At 43.8% G+C, this 20,630-nt stretch overlaps 1 protein-coding gene across 2 annotated transcripts in view; it reads right to left on the bottom strand.

Moving 5' to 3' along the window:
- The window catches only part of LOC144667901 (junction plakoglobin-like), a 58,846-nt gene extending 38,717 nt beyond the window's left edge, over positions 1–20,129 (bottom strand). Inside the window, exon 1 of one of the 2 annotated variants that reach the window (XM_078529495.1) lies at positions 20,006–20,129. The gene's annotated coding sequence lies outside the window, so the exon portion shown is untranslated. The remainder of the gene's footprint in view (positions 1–20,005) is intronic. The other variant, XM_078529497.1, reaches the window with a different exon arrangement.
- Between the last annotated feature and the right edge of the window lie 501 nt (positions 20,130–20,630).

The following is a 20,630-nucleotide window of genomic DNA, read 5'->3' as shown; positions in this document are numbered from 1 at the left end:
ATGCTGGGGACACATCACTGCTTTGGGAATTGGGAAGCGACAGAAACTCAATCTGCACCTCAGAAATGCTTGATTGGGAAAGGAGGATGTGACTGCACTAGAGAGAGAGTGCAGAGGAGATTTACCAGGATGTTGCCTGGGCTGGTGAGTTTTAGTTATCAGGCGAGATTGGATAGGCTGGGGTTATTTTTCCTGGAGCAGAGGAGATTATGGGGGGACATGATTGAGGTGTATAAAATTATGAGTGGCATAGATAGGGTAGACAGGAAGGAACTTTTCCCCTTGGTGGAAGGATCAATAACCAGGAGGCATAGATTTAAGGTAAGGGGCAGGAGGTTTAAAGGGGATGTAAGGAAAACATTTTTCACCCAGAGGGAATCTGCAACTCACTGCCTGAAGGAGTGGTAGAGGCAGAAACCCTCAACATTTAAGTAGTATTTGGATGTACACTTGCGATGCCATGGCCTACAAGGCCTGGTGCTGGAAAATGGGATTAGAATAGCTAGGACAAAAATAAAAATACCTGGAAAAACTCAGCAGGTCTGGCAGCATCTGCGGAGAGGAACACAGTTAACAGGTGGGACTGTCCCACCCCCTCCCCTTAAACCAGCTTATATTTCACCTCTTTTCTATTTTTACTTAGTTCTGTTGAAGAGTCATACGGACTCGAAACATTAACTGTGCTCCTCTCCGCAGATGCTGCCAGACCTGCTGAGTTTTCCCAGCTATTTTTATTTTTGTTTTGGATTTCCAGCATCCGCAGTTTTTTGCTTTTATCTTAGAATAGTTCGGTACTTGTTTGAGCGGCGCAGGCTCGATGGGCCGAAGGGCCTTTTTCTGTGCTGTAGACCTCTATGACTCTATATGGTATGTCCACAGGAATTGTAATAAAATTCTAACCTCGCCATGACTGCAAAAGGCCCTTTACAGATTATTTCAAATGCTGGAAGGACAGGACAAACAAGTGACATCACACAGTGGAACTTGCCTACATAACCTGATCAACAGGAAGAGTGAGCTCAGCTGTAACTAACCAGAACCGGTTACAATTTATACAGGAGGCAGCCTCCCACAGAGCACTTAACACATTCCAGGCAAGTTAAGAGAGGCTGATTCATACTGAAATGCAAGGAGTGTGCAGTTTTACAGAAAGCCTGGAAGGCAGGGGAGGGGGAGGTGGGGGGTGGGGGGGGGGGCGGCGGGAGAGGTGGGGGGAAAGAGAGAGAGAGAGAAAAGAAAAAGGGAGACACTGAGACTGCACCCAGAAAGGTGACAATGGCCCAGGCTGTGCAATGGCACTGAGGGTCATTATTCAGGATAATAAAGAACATAGTGGCACAGAATATGGTGCAAAAAAGATTTACATTCATAATACTGGAACTCAAGTTATTACCATCAGGAAAGGAACAGGCTGGGGGCTATTTCCTTCCGAAAGAGAAGGGGGGTGGGGGGGTGCTGACCTGATTGAGATCTTTAGGATTATAGTTCAATAGGGGAGTTGTAAATAAGATACTTCCACTTATGGGGGAGGCATAAATATAAAAGACAGTCACTAATAAATCAACAGGAAATTCAGCAGGAACTTGGAGATGGTGAGAATATGGAACTGGTAAATTCGTGACCACAGAGAGTGGTAGAGGTGAATGGTACAGACACATTTCAGGGGAAGGTTGACAAACACAAGGGAGAAACAAATAGGAGGATATGTTGATAAAGCAGGGTGAAGTAAGGTAGGAAGAAGCTTATGTAAAGCATAAACACAATGTTGACCACTGGAACTAAATAGCTTATATCCGTGCTTTAGAACCGACAGTGGTGCCTTCAGGGCCCTCGTACAGGTGTCCAAAAAACAAGTCACACCCAAGCCAATGGTAAAATACTAACCAGGCTGATGGAGGAACCAAGGTCTGTGTTTAGCAGCTAGTCCCAGACACAGCCCACCTCCTGTTCTGATGAACTCAGTCACAACAGGCCACTGTCCTCACTTGCTCAAAGTTCACTATTCCGCTGCTATTACACAGGCTCACTCAGAATAATCTCTACTCCTCAAAGGCTCAGCTGTTCCGCTTGGACTGGAGGCAAAAATGCCTCAGCTTTGAAGTTCTTGTGGGAAACACTTTGCTCAACTGTTAGACTCCCTGACCAAGAGTTTCAGCTTTGGGAGTTCACGTTGAGCTCGGCGTAAAAAGTTTTTTCTTCAAAATTTCCACTCAAACTCGTTTGCATATTACCAATCTTCCATGAATCAATGCGATCGTGCATTTCAGAAAGTAATTTCAAAATTTGTACTGAAAATATTCCTTGATATATTTAAGGGGGAAATCTGGTGCCGTTTGATTAAAGCTAAGTATGGGTCACACATATGAACATATGAATTAGGAGGAGTAGGCCACTCGGCCCCTCGAACCTGCTCCGCCATTCAATAAGATCATGGCTGACCTGATTGCAACCTCTACAACACATTCCCACCTATCCTCGATAACTTTTCACCCCTTTGTTTACCAAGAATCTATCTATTTCTGCCTTAAAAATATTCAAAGGCTCTGCTTCCACTGCCTTTTGGGGAAAAGAGTTTCAAAGACTCACGACCCTTTGAAAGAAAAATTTCTCAACTGTCTTAAGTGAGCAATTCCTTATTTTTAAACAGTGACCCCTGGTTCTAGATTCTTCCACAAGAGGAAACATCCTCTCCACTTCCACCCTGTCAAGACCCCTCAGCTTTTTAAAAGTTTCAATCAAGTCACCTCTTAGCCTTCTAAATTCCAGTGGATACAAGGTGTCCAGCCTTTCCTCATAAGACAACCCACCCAATCCTGGTATTAGTCTGGTAAACCTTCTTTGAATTGCTTCTATCGCATTTATATCTTTCCTTAAATAAGGAGGCCAATACTGTACACAGTACTCCAGATGCGTTCTGTTCTGTTCAACTGAAGCATAACCTCCCTACTTTTGTATTTAATTCCCTCACAATAAATGATAACATTCTATTAGCTTTCCTAATTACTTGCTGTACCTGCATACTAGCCTTTTGTGATTCATGCACTAGGACACCCAGGTCCCTCTGAATCTTAGAGCTCTGCAATCTCTCACCATTAAGATAATATGCTTCTTTTTTATTCTTCCTGCCAAAATAGGCAATTTTGATCAAACAAACATACAAAATAAGGGAACTAGGCTATTCACTCCCTTGAGCCTGCTGTCCTGTTCAACAAGATCATGGCTGATCTGTTTGTGTTAAGTTCCAAATTCCCATCTACCCCGATAACCTTTGATTTCCTTGCCTAACAGGAATCTATCTACCTCTGCCTTAAAAATACTCAGTGACCCCACCTCCACCGCCTTCTGAGGCGGAGAATCGCAAAACCCTCAAGGAATTTCTCCTCATCTCAGTCCTAAAAGGGCAGCCCCTAATTTTAAAACAGTGCATCCTAGTTTTGGACTCACCCACAAGAGGAAACATTCTTTCCATATTCAACATGTCAAGACCGTTAAGGATCTTATATACTTCAATCAAGTCACCCCTCACTCTTCTAAACTCCAGTGGAAACAAGCCTAGCCTGTCCAACCTACCCTCATAAGACAACCCACTCTTTCCAGGTATCAATCTAGTAAACCTCCTCCAATGCATTTACATCCTTCCTTAAATAGAGACAAAAACTGCACACAGTATTTGTGATGCAGTCTCACCAACACCCTATAGAACTAAGGCATAACATTCTTTTCACATTTTCTCACATTACATTCCATTTGCTAGATCTTTGCCCACTCACTTAATCTGTGTCACTTTGTAGCCTCCTTATGTCCTCTTCACAACTAACTTCCCTACCTATCTTTGTGTCATCAGCAAATTTAGCTACCATACCTTCAGTCCCTTCATCCAAGTCATTTATATAAATTATAAAAAGTTGAGGCCCCAGCATTGATCCCTGTGGCACACCACTCGTTACATCCGCCAACCAGGAAGAGACCCATTTATGGCTATCCTCCTTTTCCTGTTAGCTAGCCAATTTTGTATCCATGCCAATATATTACCACCTACACCATGAGCTTTTATTTTCCACAATAACCTTTGATATGGCACCTTATCAATTGCCTTCTGTAAATCCAAGTACAGTAAATCCACCCTTTATCCACTGCACATGACCCCTTCAAAGAACTCCAATAAATTGGTTAAACATTATTTCCCTTTCACAAAACCATGTCTCTACCTCATTACCTTGAATTTTCCTAAGTGTTCTGCTATAACATCCTTAATAATAGCTTCTAACATTTTCCCTACGACAGACGTTAGGCTAACTGACCTGTAGTTTCTGTCCCCTTCCCCTTTTGAATAAAGGAGTTAAAGTTGCTATTTTCCAATCTAATGGAACCTTCCCCGAATCAAGGGAATTTTGGAAAATTAAAACCAAAGCATCAACTATCTCACCAGCCACTTCTTTCAAGACCCTAGGATGTAATTTTCCTGAGTTCCTCCCTCCCATTTCCTGATTTACAGCTATTTCTGGAGTGTTACTTGTATCTTCTGTAGTGAAGACTGATGAAAAATACCAGTTCAATTCATCTGCCATCTCCTGATTTTCCGTTATTAATTCCCCAGACTCACTTTCTATAGCACCAGTCACTTTGTGAACTCTTTTCTTATTTTAATATCTATAGAAACTCTTACAATCAATCTTTATATTTCTAGCTAGCTTCCTCTCATTCTAATTTTTCCCTCCTTATCATTTTGTCATTCTTTGCTGTTCTTTATCTTCTGTGCAATCTTCTGACCTGCCACCAGTTTTTGCGCAATTACATACTTTTTCTTTAAGCTTGATACTGTTTTTAATTTAAAAAGTTAACCACGGATGGTGGGTCCTCCCCTCGGAAGTTTTCTTTCTCATTGGAATGAATTTATTCTGTGTGTTCTGAAATATCCCTTTAATAAATAGTCTGACACTGCAATTCTATTGACCTATCCCTTAACCTCATTTGCCAGTTCACTTTAGCTAGCTCTGCTTTCATGCCTTCCAAATTGCCCCATTTAAGTTTAAAATGCTAGTCTCAGACCCACTCTTCTCTCCCTCAAACTGAATGTAAAATTCAATCATACTATGATCGCTGTCACCTAGGGGTGCCTTCACTATCAATTAATCCCATCTCATTGCACAATACAAGGTCTAGTTGTAGTCTGCTCTAACGGTTTTTAATCACAAAAATAAACAATAATCAATGTCTAGTCAACCAGTGAGTAGTCCAACTTGTTGGAGCAGAGGAGATCAGAGCCTGCTGAGCAGATTTTTAGGAGCTTTTAAAATATGGCTCTTTGTGTCTGTGCCCTCTCAAAGGTCCACAAATGGGCACAAAGCCATGATGATTAATTTGATCTGGAGGTTGGTCAATTTAATGGCAGTGCTAAACCAGCTAAACAAAAGATTATAGAAATTTAACTTGCACTTGAATTCCTTGATTTTTAAAAAATGTTCTTTCACGGGATCTGGGAGTCGCTGGCTAGGCCAGCATTTATTGCTCATCCCCTAATAAGAGTCAACCACATTGCTGTGGTTCTGGAATCACATGGAGGCCAGACCAGGTAAGGACAGCAAAGTTTTTACGACAATCGGCAATGCTTTTGTGGTTTCACCAGACTTTTAATTCACATTTCATCATCTACCGTGGTGGGATTCGAACCTTGGTCCCCAGAGCATTAACCTGGGTCTCTGGAACACCAGTCCAATGACAATACCACTATTCCACCGCCTTCCTCTTTCCACTGGTTTAGTTCCCAGAGGGAACTTCAGACCTCTGAATGACAGGCACAATTGACTCTATGGGTGATCAGGCTCAGTGGGTAGCACTCTCACCTCAGCCATAAACTCAAGAGCCCAGAGGCTTGAGCTTAATCTCCAGCCTAACACTCCAGTGCTGCACCGCCAGAGGTGCCAACTCTTGGTTGAAACATTAAACAGAGGCCCTGTCTGCCCCCTCAGTGGGACATAAAAGATTCCACGGCCATTATGTTGAGGATCAGGGGAGTTCTCCTGGTATCCTGACCAATATTTATCCCTCAATCAACATCAATAAAACAGAACAGATTATTAGGTCATTATCAATGCTGTTTGCGGGAGCCTCGTGAGTGTAAACTGGCTACCACATTTCCTACATAAGTGATTACATCTCAAAAGTACTTAATTGGCTATATGCACTTTGGGACAATCTGAGGTTGTGACAGGTGGCATAGAAATGGAAGTATTCCCTTCCAGGGTTTGGTACATGCACGGTCTTATTTGCTTGTATCCATCCGAAACATTACCCAGTCTTTTCTCTGACCTGCTGTGTATTTATAAGCTTCCTACTTTAGTTTCAGATTTCCAGCATTTACCATTTCTCCTGTCTAACACAATCTTGCCCAATAGGAATCACTAAGACAGCTGTGGTTACAATGACTGCATTAGCTACAGGCACTAACTTTAGTGGAAAGTGCCTCACACAATACAGGTAAACGCATTTCACATGTGGATGTCCATGAATAAACATCTACCGCAATTCAGTAACCAAGGAAGTAAAGCAGCCACAACATTCACGAACCACACACCCACTCCCCTTGCATAATTTTACTGAGAAACTCACGAGAAAGGTTAAAGATCATATACCGTATGAGTAAAGTATTTTAAAAAGAGAGAAATTTTCCTCACCAATTAGCCCAATTAAATTAGTCATACATCCTCAACTACTCAATTCTCTCAGACTGTGATCCACAGCAACTACTCAATTCTCTCAGACTGTGATCCACAGAATCCTATACCGACAGACACTTGTGTCTTAGGGACCAGTCATCATCACACACACCATGTGGAGGCAGTACAGACAAGCACTAATTACCAGTAACCTCACCAGTAAAATCAAACAGTGGTGTTTGTAGACAAATTGTCCAAGTGCACAAAACAGAGCAGTGTTAAAACCCACTGACAGCAGAGCAAAGGATGGTGGGTTGGGAGGAAGAGAGAATAAGACAGAGCAAAGGGAGGGTGATAACTAGTGACACCTTCTCCACTCACTAATCAGTTTATGACACAGCAGTTGTTAAAAGCTGACTTAGTTAAAATCCCAGAGGAAAACTTTAAACAACTGTCATAACCTATATTTTCAGTTGGTACATTTGAGATGCAGCTCTAAATTCAGAAACAAACCATCAAGCCTCCAGGAGTTTTTTATATAAATTAAATCAAACATTAATTTTAATAAGAAATTATACACATACAAATTACTACCATAATAACTATTAAACAAATCCCAAAATTAATCACTCCCAGGCAATCTTCCCCAAGGCAACAATAATCCATAAACTTAAACAGACACCAGGCAAAGCACATTTTATCTTACAAATTCAAAATAAGGTCCCTTTCAATTTGTTCCTTCACAGACAGTGGTAGGGCTTACAGGCTGCTTAGATCTCTCATGCCTCTAACTTCCACACACAAAGCTCTTCTCAATATACCTAGCCTTCCCTTTGAATGTAAATTCTCATTGTATCACCAGACCCTTTGAACTCCACCTCTTCTAACAATAAAACCCCTTTCATAGTACCAATTTTATTAGTAATATAAACATATTGCTTGGTGTCTCCTAGCTAGATGTAGGATTTCACCCCCAGTCTTTGAATGGTTCATTCAACAAAATGCAAATGTACCCTCTACCTTTCTGTTTTAACATCTCAAAACTAATATACATCAAAGCACCCAGACTAGCTGGCTTTAATCCAATTAAGACACACACACTCCAATTAAGACACACACACTCAGACACAGACCCTACTGAAAGTCCAATTTAAAATAATTTCCAATAACATTATATACATTAATATCTTCATGACAAGCTACAGAAAGGAGCTGCAATTTCCAAACACAGAAATACAAATAATTCTGACATTTTTCCCCCAACATTGAAATCCTCAGGATCTTCATGAATAGCTGCCAAAAGGATGTCACTCCCAGACAACAGATTCAGATAATGTGTTCTGAGCTCTGCTAAATAACATGCCTGGGATATACACTGTATCCCAACCCTGGAATACACATCACAACCCAAAATTTACTCTGCACCGCACCACTGGGATATACACTGTACCCCACACCTTCAATGTACAATGTAGCACCACACCAAACCACCTGAATATACACTGCACCCCAACTCCAATGAGGGGATCTACACCACACAGAAACTGAATCACCATCTTAGTTCAGAGATTAAAAGTTAAAACCTGCAGTGTTTGGGCAACTCAGTATCACACCCAGCAATAAAGCCATCACAAGCACTATCCCGGGAGCTATTAATAGAGCTAAAAGCTTCACATTAAAAATCATCAACATACAAAATTTGGACTTGCCATTTCCTTGATGAATATTACACAAGTATCAGCCCAAACCTGTGACCTCTACCAGCTAGAAGGACAAAGGCAGCAGATAGATGGGAACACCACCACCTGCAAGTTCCCCTCCTAGTCACTCACCATCCTGACTCGGAAATATATCACCGTTCCTTCACTGTCGCCGGGTCAAAATCCTGGAACTCCCTCCCACCTACACCGCATGTACTACAGTGGTTCAAGAAGGTGGCTGATCACCACCTTCTCAAGGGCAATTAGGGATGGGCAATAAATGCTGGCCTAGCCAGCAACGTCCTCATCCTGAGAAGGCTATTTTCAAAAATGGGTTATGAAAGTCAATCCATTGGGAATAGGAAGGAGAGGCAACCACCCCAGCACAGAACATCCATGTCCTCAAATCAGACTGAGAGAGCATGACTCAGTGGGAAGCAATTCTCTCCTTCGTCAGGAAGCCATGGGATCAAATCCCACTTGAGCACAGAATCAAGGCCGACACTATCAGTGCTGTACTGAGGGAGTGCTGCATTGTTGGAAGTGCCGTCTTTCAGGTGAACCGTGAAACAAAGCCATATCCAACCCCCCCCAAAAATATCCCACAGGCATGATTTTTGAAGAGCAGAAGGGTTCTCCTGGGTGCCCTGGTCAATATTTATCCAGCTACCAACATTACTAAAACAGGTTATCTGGTCACTATCACATTGCTGTTTGTGGGAGCTTGCTGTGCACAAACTGGCTACTGGGTTTCCTACATGACAACAGTGACTACACAAAGTATTCAACTGGTTGTAAACGGCGACGTCTCTTACAGACATTGGAACTCGAATAAACGAAATTTATCACTTCCAAATCTCCCTGGAAAGATTTTTAATTGTTTGCTTGCTATGCACAAGGGCGTTGTACACAGCAGCTTCTCGGGTCTCTGGTTATCTTTGCAACATTCTCACTGGTCCGGGGAAGCCAACAGTCTAGAGATGGTGGTTTACTTTGCTACTATGTTAGACAATTTCTTTCTAGATTGAGAAGCCAGAAATTGCCAGATGCAGGACAGGACACCCAAAGCACAGAAAAATGGGAATGATGCCGGGGTTGCACAAGGAGTCCGTTCTCAAACAACACTGAGCTTGGGTCCCAAAGGATTACAGACTTGTGGAATAAAAGGAGGAGTTAAGGAGGGGCCCTGACACAGGGAAGGGACATGAGCAAGAGGATTGAGAATAAATTGCAATTACACAAGAGCTCCAATGCAATGTTTTCGATTCAGACTTTTTTCATGGGCAAAAGCTTGTTGCTCAGTGGGGAGCAGGCGGCAGACTTGAGATTGGCAACTTTTTGCGGAGGGGCTCAGATAAGCAACAAACCCTGGAATCCAGCTGCGAAAGGCACAGTTGATTTTAAACAGAGCAATGAACCTGGAATTCACAATCTCCAGCACATCCCAGATGCACATTCCTGGAATAGCACTTGTCCAATGTAACTCGCAGACAAGAGGTCAAATCCACCCTCGCCTGAGCTTGATCAAACACAATTATGTAACAGCACAAGGACACGGTCACTAAAAAAGCACCATGATCAACAAACGTTAACATAAACAGAACACAAGGGGAACACACACACCAGAGAGACAAGGGGGAGGGAGGGAACAGCCACTCAGCTGTCTACCCTATGCATGGTCTCTGGATACTTTTACTGCTTCCCACATCAGCAACAGTCCCCCACCCATGCCCCCTCTCCAAAATTGTCACATTAACAGGGGTTGCGGACTAGCGTAGCTCCTCGGTAAGCACTCTACAGCCTCACTGAGGGTCCATACTCTAATCAGACAGTGTACAAAGCTGCTCCCCATCGCCCCCCCCTGCTTTTGAGCATCACTGTGCCTGGTCTTTATGGATTTCAGGTTCAGCAGAGACTAAACGCACATTCCTGATCTCTTCCCAGTGACTCCCAGCGAAAGCTGTGCGTCTCTGGGCATTGGTGCAGGGAAGGACCAGGCTGTGGTGATTCTCCCGCCAAACCACCGGCCCATTCTCACCCAATAAACAGGTGAAGATCAGCCACTTGGACAAAGTCTCAATAGGGTTGGGAGCAAGAATCAACAATGAGGTGAGAGCAGGGAACTGTGAGGGAGGAGACACTGACCCCACAGTAATCTCTCAGGGTCCCACGCAACATTTGATTAATGTTGCACACTGGGCTATGGAAGCTGCCAGGCCACTATGTAAAGTATGAGGGGCTGCTGAGCTGGGCTATTTCTGTACATTCTGAAAAATTTATGTTACTCAGATTGTGTAGTCACAGTGATTGCCAGTGAAAGTTCGAAACATCCTCAAACATTCACTGAGGATGAACCTAGCCTGATTAAACTTGATGTCTTCAGTCTAACTATGAAATATTCAGTTACATTCTCTGCTGCTCCTAGCTGGAGCGCAGCAGTCCTCCAGGAATCATTCAGATCTTTCTGAAGGAGTTACTACCTTTCCTACCTCAGCATTATCCCCTTACGACGCCAGCGCTTTACTGGGGTAGCAGCTCCCTTGTACAAAACATTCTCCAGTACTTCACCCCAAGTAACTGCCCATCACATGTGAACCCTGACAATGGGGTATTCAAGCAGGGGAGGAATCAGAGTCAAACCCCAAGACCCTTAACTCATCCAACGTGCACATTTTATCAAAAATAACTGCACAACATTCCATTTTTACCCACTCAGTGATTAGGTGACTCAAAATTTAACCCACACACAGTATTTGCATCATATTTGAGAGCAAACAAAGATCAATATGCACTTAAGAGCACCACTTCTACCCTGAGCAACCACGGGGGGGGGGGGGTGTGTGTGTGTGTGTGTGTGTGTGTGTGTGGTTGAAGGGTGGGGTAGGTGAATAGGCATCAGGTTTACTTCAACACCGACGTTTCCAGCAGAGTTACAGGCCATTCAGTCCATCATGTTTGTGCTGATTCCTGGCTAGAACAATCCAAAACAAATCTCGGCGCCCAGTATCCTGAGCCACTCGACTTCAAATATTTATCTAATTTTCCTTTGAAAGACAGAAAGCTATACCACAAAGCAAAACATTCCAAAGACCCTGCGTGCAAAGGCTGTTCTCCTAATCTGAGAATTTTAAATTGTTTCCTCTGGTTGAGAAGGTACCAGTCAGTGACTATCAAAGCACTTCATAATTTTTAAAACCTCCAAGCTCCATAGCCCGTTCTGCTGCAGGGCAAACACTCCCAATTTCAGAGCTTTTTCCTCATTACCATAGCTTCTCACCCCTGGGGATGAATCACCAGATACGCTCTATGCCTTTAATGTCCTTCCGTGAAACGAGGGGAAGACTCTTGTCTTCGATGAATGTCATGTTCCACAGAATGAGCTTTTGTCATTCAATTCAGCTGGGTCACAGAATGAAATAGCAGAGGAGACCATTCAGCCCATCATGCCTGTGCCATCTCTTTGAAAAGAGCTAACCAATTAGTCTCACTCACCTGCTCTTTCCCCTTAGCCCAGCTTTTGGTCCATCTGCCCCGATGTCCCCTTACTTGACTTCATGTCAAATTTTGTCTGTTAGGCTCCCGTGAAGTACCTCAAGATGTTTTACTACATTAAAAAGCTGTATAAATGCTAGTTGCAGTTGTTGTCGATAACTTTTACGTTAGTTTAGAAATCATTAACAAGGCAGCTGTTCCTTCCCATTCACAGAAAGGAGGAAATTGCAGGATCGAGAGTGAGTAGGGAGGGAGCGCTAATGCTCCCGCTAATTTAGGTGGGAATGTGTCGGGCAGTGCAAACACACTGCGCACACAGATAAATTAGAGAACACATTGGGTTTCACCCATGGAGTGAAATTGAGAAAGCTATGCATTCAGGGCAGCCTTCACCTTTCAAAGAGGCAAATAGCTGGGCCCAACCACATTGATCTAACCAGCTGTGCCAATTCTTCACAGCTCAAGAGTACAAGCTGTTAGTCAGCTGTGATTGCAAATGGTTTTGTAATTACTGTGGGGGTGGATGTGTAATATTATCAGTGTGTATACATTTGAGTCTCCTTTTGCTGTTTTTTTTCCCCCTGACAGGTTGCACTGAAGTAAAATCAAGAAATGATTAGTCAGAGGGGCCAGCGTGTAGTCCTGCTTTTCTTCAATGTAGCAGCTATGAGAGCATTTACGCCCACCAGAGAGGGCAGATGGAGCCTCGGATTCATGTCTCAACTGAAAGATGACACCTCTGACAGTGCGGTGCTCCCCTCAGTACTGCACGGGTGTCAGCCTGGATCTCTTGCTCAGCCCTCTGGAATGGAGTGAGAGCCCAGAACATTCTGACTCAAAAAAAGGTGCCCACAAGAGGGGTCAGTTTGGACTTGAAACGCTAACTCTGTTTCTCTCTGTACCGACGCTGCCAGACCTGCTGAGTTTTTCCCCGGCACTTTGTTTTCACATTTCCAGCATTGGCAATATTTTTCTTTTACCCAGTTATGGGGTCCTGACTACACAGTCTGGGTGAGCTCTCCCTCTTGTAACAGAGCAGCAAACGCTTAGCCTGAAGCTCTGGTGCAGTGCAGGGAAAGGCTGGAAATAGGGAGCAGCTTTCTGTAGATTCCTTACACTCGGTGCTTTGTATTGTCATTCTCGGGTCACATGGGGCACTATGGAAAACAATTCAACAAACTGCGAAAGCCAAGGGTGGAGCCTCCCTACTTTAGCTGCCAAAACATAGAATGCACTTCAATTTAAAAAATATCAAATGTTACCACAATGGAACAGAAATGCCAAAACATTCAAAACACAATCAATCAACAAACACGTGGAGATGTCTTCCCCTCATCCAATAACCGTGTTATCACCTCAATCTGCTGCACTCAGTGCATTTTCTCAAACACCAAATACTTCACTCTGAGTTGCAACAGCCAGCAGTGAGCAGATGCAATTCAAGAAATTTGTCAACTACATTTCAATAAAGCTTTTCATCAGCTGTGAAGCTCTCTACGATGTTTTAAGGGCATGAAAGGTGCTACATAAATGTAATTTTTTTAGGCCTAATTTCACATCCAGCAAGCACTGATTTGTTTTATGGATCATTTCAGTTTACTTCCTGTTTCATTTCTCAATGAAAATCCATTAAAAAAAGCCTAAAGATCGAGTTTTCCCCTCTTTACCCTACTCAAACTGTGGCTTGACAGAGGCCAAGGAGACCAGCTCAGCTAGCTAACATTACAATTTGCCTCAGTATCCCTGGATCACATTGGGTTAAAAGATATCACCCAAGGTTCCTGCTCAATAATCACCCATCATGCCTTTGTTGCCTCTAGACTTGATGGGTCTATTGCTCTCCTGATTGGCCACCCATCTTCCACCCTTTATGAACATGAGCTCATTCAAAACCTCATTGACCCATCTCTTCAAGGACCACCTACCCCACACATGGCAGAAACTGCAGATCATATATTGGACTTATCAGCCATCTCAGAACCCATTAAATCGGAGTGGAAGCAAATCATCCTCATTCCCAAGGGACTGCCTTAGAAGAAAGAAAGACCCTTTGTGTAAAGAAGTGCTTCCTGACATCCCTGAACAGCCTCGCTCTAATTTTAAGATAATAGCCCCCTTCTTGTTGATTCCCCCACCAGAGGGAATAGTTCCTTTCTCTCTCTCTCTCGACCCTATCAATTCCTTTTACCATTCTAAACCTCTCAATTAGATCAGCCTTTAATCTTCGAAACTCAAAGGAATTCGATTCTAGTCTGTGAAATCCGTCTTCAATTTAACCCTCTAAACTCTGGAAATTGAAGAGGGCACAGCAAAGGACAATTAAACTGAGGGCTGGGATTAGTCCAGTGTTTTGGAGCGGTGCTCCATATTCTGTGAATGTTTCCATTGGAGAAGAGAAGGCTCAGGGGCTTATCTGAGAGGAATTGAGACCCTACAAGGAAAAACTAAACAGCAATACATCTTACTGTCAGAGATTCAACAACATTCTCAAACATGGAGGGAGAAGGGGAAAGGCAGCTTCAACTTAACTATTTAACTCAGGTTGGAGAGTATGTAGAATGGGAATTAAATCAAGAAAGTGTGTTGGATAATGACCCAGAGAGGATGGTGTGGGATGGTATTTTGTGAACACTGGAGTTACACTGGCTTTTTCCAATCCTGTCCGTTCCCATTTACAGATCAATGGGTAATACTCTCACCTGACTCAGAAGGTTGTGGGTTCAAATCCCATTCCAGAGACTTGAGCACAAGAATTCAGGCTGATAGCCTTAGTGCAATACTGAGGGAGTGCTGCACTGTCAAAGGTTCCATCTGCTCTCTCAGCTGAACATAAAAGATCCTGCACTACTATGAAATACAGCAGGGAAGTTCTCCTGGTTTCTGGCCAATATCTATTCCTCTACCAAAATCACTAAAACAGATATCTGGTCATTGCTGCATTAACTGCAGGATCTTGCTGTGTGCAAATGGGTTGCTGTGTTTTCTATATTACAAGTTTATACTACATTTCAAAAAGTACATCATTAGTCATTAAAAGTGCTACTTAAATCACAATTTAGCCTGCACCCAGAATCAGGAAGCAACAGGTTACACCAGGAGAGTGTGGACACCTTATATCAATCATTCGCTATGCCAGATACTATTTATTTTCCTGACAGTCTTCGGCTGCACCTCGCAGTCACAAGTCTTCAAATGTTCTCAATCAGAAATAAACAAACATCACAAATTACAACTTGTGAAACAGCAGCAAATTTACTCGCCTGTTGCCTGATGTTACTTGATGGACAAGACTGATTCCACAGCTCTAGGAGCTGCATGCCATTCCACAGCCATATCTGCTAAGCAATTCTGTGATTGAGATAATATGCAATAACTCTGCTTTTATTTGTCATTTGCCCAGTTTCACCAACTGAACTTTTGCTTCCTCTGGTTCAGTGAAACTGGGACACTCAGCTGGTTCCTGGTCCAGCCAGTGTTGCAGTCAACAATAATCTGTAGTTACAAAAACAAAAATAGTTGGAAAAACTCAGCAGGTCTGACAGCATCTGCAAAGAGGGATACAGTTAACGTTTTGAGTCCGTATGACTCTTCATCTGACGAAGAGTCATACGGACTCAAAACGTTAACTGTGTTCCTCTCCGCAGATGCTGTCAGACCTGCTGAGTTTTTCCAACTATTTTTGTTTTTGTTTCAGATTTCCAGCATCCGCAGTATTTTGCTATAATCTGTAGTTAACCTGTTCAGGACCACCACAATCATTTTCACCAGAAGTTAAGCAGTCAACAATAATCTGTAGTTCACCTGTTCAGGACCACCACAATCATTTTCACCAGAAGTTAAGCTGCTGGCATTCAGGGTTAGGAAGAAAGACTTGTATTTCCATAGTGCCTTTCGAAATATCAGGATGACCCAAAGTGCTTTAAAAACAGAGAACTACTTTTTGAAGAACAGTAACTGTTGTAATGGAGCCAATTTGCATACAGAAAACACCTGCAAACAGCAATGTCACAATGACCAGGATAATCTGTTTTTAGATGTTGACTGAGGGATAAATGTTGGCCAGGCCATGCCAGAATTCCCTGCTCTTCTTCTAAAATTAGTGCCATGGGACTTTTGCATCCAGCAGCTCATCTGAAAGGTGGCATCTCTAACAATGCAACACTCCCTCAGTGCTGCACTGAGTGCTTCAGCCTGGATTAAGCGTTCAAGTCTCTGGAGTCAGGCTGGGCTTCCTCATTTGGACGCAATGAACCAAGCTGATAGAAATCTAAATGGTCTGTTGGTCAGAATCAAGTTGTCTGAGACTCAACCAACTAGTCTCCAAGTTGGCTCCAGGCAATGCGACTTCAGTCTACACCTGCTTTTTTGAACATCAATGCTCAAGCATTTCACTGCAGTCTGATTCATGAAAGAGATCCCGTATTGCATAAAAATGCAAGATAGCAGAAGACTAAATAAACTTAGCAAAGGACATGACCATTGCGGGAAGGACAGTGAGAGAAACAGAACAGAAAGATGGTAAATAATGCAGATACCAGTACTGCGGGGTAAGGAGAATAGAAACATAGGAAGAGGAGTAGGCCATTCAGCCCATCAAGCCTGCTCCACCATTCAATAAGATCACGGCTAATCATCCACTTCAATGCCCTTTTCCACACACTTTCCACATATCCCTTTATCTCATTAGTAATTCGAATACAATGTACTCTTTCCGAAATAAGTTTAAAGCTTCCAATAAATCCAGAGTCTGATTGGTATTGATATTCTTTTTAGATATAAATAAAACATTCTGCAGTTTATGTATTTGCAGTATGGGAGGGGGCATGCAAGCTGACGAGGCAGGGGTACAATTACTGGCGTAAACACAAGAGGTTGATCCCTTTTCAAATAGAAACTATCAAAGGCCATAAAACTGCAGCAAAGCATCTATATTATCACCAGCATAATCTGGGGCTGTCACTCAAGAGGTACAGTATGTATCGATGGTTTAGATAGTTTGAGGTGAGTCCCTGGGAGCTGTTGTCAAGAGTTTTTAAAAATCCTAAATGTACACACCAACATATCATTCATGATAGACAAGCAGGGGAACCATCAAGGTGGTGGTGTGATGGCAGGGAGGGGGGGGTAGTAGCAAAATTTAGGGACCTGACCAAAAGCAATGTTGAGGTAAATTAAGGAGGCTTTGAGTGTGGTGAGAAGTAGAGTAGAGGGTGTTGAGAAAGTGTGTAGCAGAGCAGGGTATTAGATGATTCAATTCACTGTCACTGATGGGAAGGGGGCAGTGTGGGGACAACTCCCACGGCAGATTACATTTGATCAAGTAAAAATTATTTAAAGAGCCACACAAATGTGAGAAACTGGATTTATCAAATAAATGTTCTAGGAAGCAAAGAGAAATTTTGTAATCAGCATTAGTGCAACAAGTTGGAACAATCCAAAGGTTATTTTCTGGTTACACTCTAACCTGAAACAATCTCAGACATAAAACACTCGTGTTGTCTGTGCCTGCAGTAAATACTGGCCCCTCCCGGGAAACCAAGCCAAAGGTGGCACAGCATGAACTCTCTGCAAACTCCTTACCAACAAGCTCTGGGTGGCAACGGGCTTTACTCAAAATCCCTGTTTAAAGGGATGTGCAGTCATAATATCCACATCTTACAACACCTCCCCACCTAGTTTCAACAGGTGAATGAATCAGTCAGTCAGTGATACTGAGTGACACACAACAAGATGGTTCAAGACTCATTCAGCGGTGGTGCCTTAGGGAGTCACAGTCAGAATCACCACCCCCCCAGATACTGAGGAAAGAGAGAAAACTAAGGGCACGATTGTGGTTCCAGGCATCATTTCTCAGCAGCAGCAATAGAGACAGGACTTCAAATGTCAATGCTCCTGGCTTTTACTGAAGCGTGGGTGGCACTGTGTACCTCAGGGGAGGGGCAGCTTTATCAGATGTGTTCCATGTACTTTGTAAAATAGACGTGGGGGAGAACCCAGACAGGCATTCTGAAAACGTATGTAGCCGAGCCTAGTTTAGAATCAGATGTTTTTGAGGCTGATTTTCTCACTGCACACACCCTGCCTACACCCAGACTTCATAAGGTAAGAAACTGCTGTGTTGTCAAAAGGAGATTCCCAACCATGAACTACAGCTTTGGAAGTGATGAATCATTTATAACTGACAGGCTGTGTTCCATCAATACTTCACAGCAGATCCATAACAACCTGCCTCAAACTGGATCATACAGGTTGAAAAAGAGATCCATTGGCAGAGTTACACTGATTTTATACCAGGGCCAATTGTCTCACACAGACCTGCTCCAAATCCAGGCACCACAAACAATGCAATCAGGGGATAGCACAACAAACAAAGCAGATTACTGCCAAACACACGGGACATTTACACAAAATCTTTAAATCCATGAAACAGGTAAACAGCTGGGTACTGTAACATGAACAAAGCAGCCCACTGAACATTGATATATTCACCAACAAGATTTCATGCACAGCCTGCCTCTCGTGACTTTTCATCTCCTAAATATCCCTCCCTCCCCCAATGTTAACATAAAGTGGCAGCACATAAACAGAAGGCAACCAACCAGTCTATATTGGCATTTACCCTACACATGTACAAATAGTTCTAGTCACTTTTGCACATCCTGCCCCAAATCCCTTCAGCACCTTTTACCAAAGATGCTCCCAAAGCACTTTACAACATGACAGAATCAAGGACCCAGAACAGAAATTACAGTGAATTACAACATTAAACTCAACAATGCTCTTCACTCACATAGTGCTGCTACATAATCCACAGCCTCCAGGTATTCATTTTACACATATCCGTAACTTGATTGCAATGTTACTGTACACAAACATCTCCAATTGAAACCACTATTTCCCCAGAAATTTTCAAAAAAAGTCTCAATCAGTATCATTCATTTGATAAAATTGCACAGCAACACAGTGACAGATTAAAATCAGGATAGCATCCTGTGGTACTAGAGAGGCTACAGCCATATCCCTATTCGGAGAAAAATATTGAGGGCTATGAGGAAAGAGCAGGGGCGTCGGGTTAATTGTACAATTTTACCACAGAGCCAACACACACACACAATGGGGAATGATTCCTTCTATGCCTTATCATTGTATGATCCTAAGTTTGAGGAACTCAGTATTGTTCTGTTTATGAGATCACACTAACCTGTAGATGAGATAACAACATTGTAATTACCTCCAGATCTCCTCCCCCACACTCTCATGTAAACCACCAGACAATATCAACGGTGGTTCTTGCAGTGTTTTCCCCTTCAAAGTATTTATCAGATTCCCTTTTGAAAGTTACTACTGAATCTGTTCCCACTGCCCTTTCAGGCAGTAAATTCTAGACAGTGTTATCCTGCAGCACGGCTCTGGCAAAATGCAAGACAATTCCAGCTTTGCTCTTCATTGCCAATAAAACATTTGCCAAGGGCAGTGGTTATGAACCACAAAAAGGCTTCAATTTAATATCTAGAACACTAATAAAAGCCACCTGAACTTCACCCTGTGGGTATCCCTGGGCTGTCACAGGGCTGCAATGTCAGTCTGTCTCCCCTCTCTGCCCTGACGGAGCTCCCCACAATCACCTGAAGAAACAGGTCCCCACCCAAACTGGACAAAGCTCTCCAGATGCAACAGAACAAACACAGGAAACACACAGACCGAGGAGCCACAGAACGAGGAAAGCCCAACAAAAAAACTTCTCCAACTCTGTTCTTGAGGAAATGGCAGCCGGGCGCTGGAGGAAAAGAACCAAACTTTAAAAGCTGCAAACTCTTTAGAGGCAGAATTGGGAATCCCGAATAATATCCCCCCTCCCTCCCTCCCTCCCTCCACCCCACCCAACCCAACTCAACCCAACTCACAGGCTACCCGAGCAGGAAAACCCTGACACTGCCCCCGGTGCAAACACCGAGCAGCCTGAGCGCAGCGCCTGAGCCGGACACCGAGAGACAGGGTCAACACCCGGAGCCCATCCGGACCGAACGTCCAGAATTAACCTGGATTGACAGGTATCGGGAGTCCGGGCTCCGCTCGCTGGCCAAAGGCGAACCCGCGGAGGGAGAGCGGAGCCGGGAGCCGGGAGCCCGGAGCCGCCGCCGCCACCGAGCCTCTTACCTGCCGAGTGCTGCCCGCGGTCCTTTCCCCTGAGCTCCGGCTCCGACTCCGGATACCACTCTCCACCCGAATTCCACTCTCCGGCCGCCGCCTCTGCCAGAACAAAGAGGCGCTGGAAGCGATACCCGCTGAGAGCCCGCCCCCGAAACCAGCCCATTGGACCGCCGTCGCCGAGGAGACACCCATTGGGTCAGGCTGCTGTCAATCAAATCGCTCACCCCCGATTTTCATTGGTTCGATCCTCGTCAATCATCGGCAAGCCGCGCCGCCGCCGCTAGAACGGCCTTCCTCTGCCACGTATTGGTGGGGTGGTGACAATCCTGGACAGTGATTGGTCCAGACCTGTGTCAATCCAATGCTGGAGGGGGCGGGGCACGGCCTTTATGTTAATTACCTTCGTCTCCTCTCTGCGGCTGCGCGAAGCCACACCTGGCCTGAGTGAGAGCTCAGGTGCATTTCCTGCTCCTGTCAATCAAACTCACTGCCCCGGGCCGGCAGGAGGCTGCTGCAGTTTAGCTTCTAGCCCAGAAACAAGCGGTTTTTGCAATGCACCATTCCAATTCCTACCTCAACACTGGTTTAATACTAATCGTTTTTAAATATTGGCTCTGCCAGATTTCAGAAC

This window comes from Cetorhinus maximus, chromosome 25 (assembly GCF_964194155.1).
Source record: "Cetorhinus maximus chromosome 25, sCetMax3.hap1.1, whole genome shotgun sequence".
NCBI lineage: Eukaryota > Metazoa > Chordata > Chondrichthyes > Lamniformes > Cetorhinidae > Cetorhinus > Cetorhinus maximus.
Note: the sequence above shows the minus strand (reverse complement) of the source record. Positions and strands in the feature narration are given on the sequence as shown.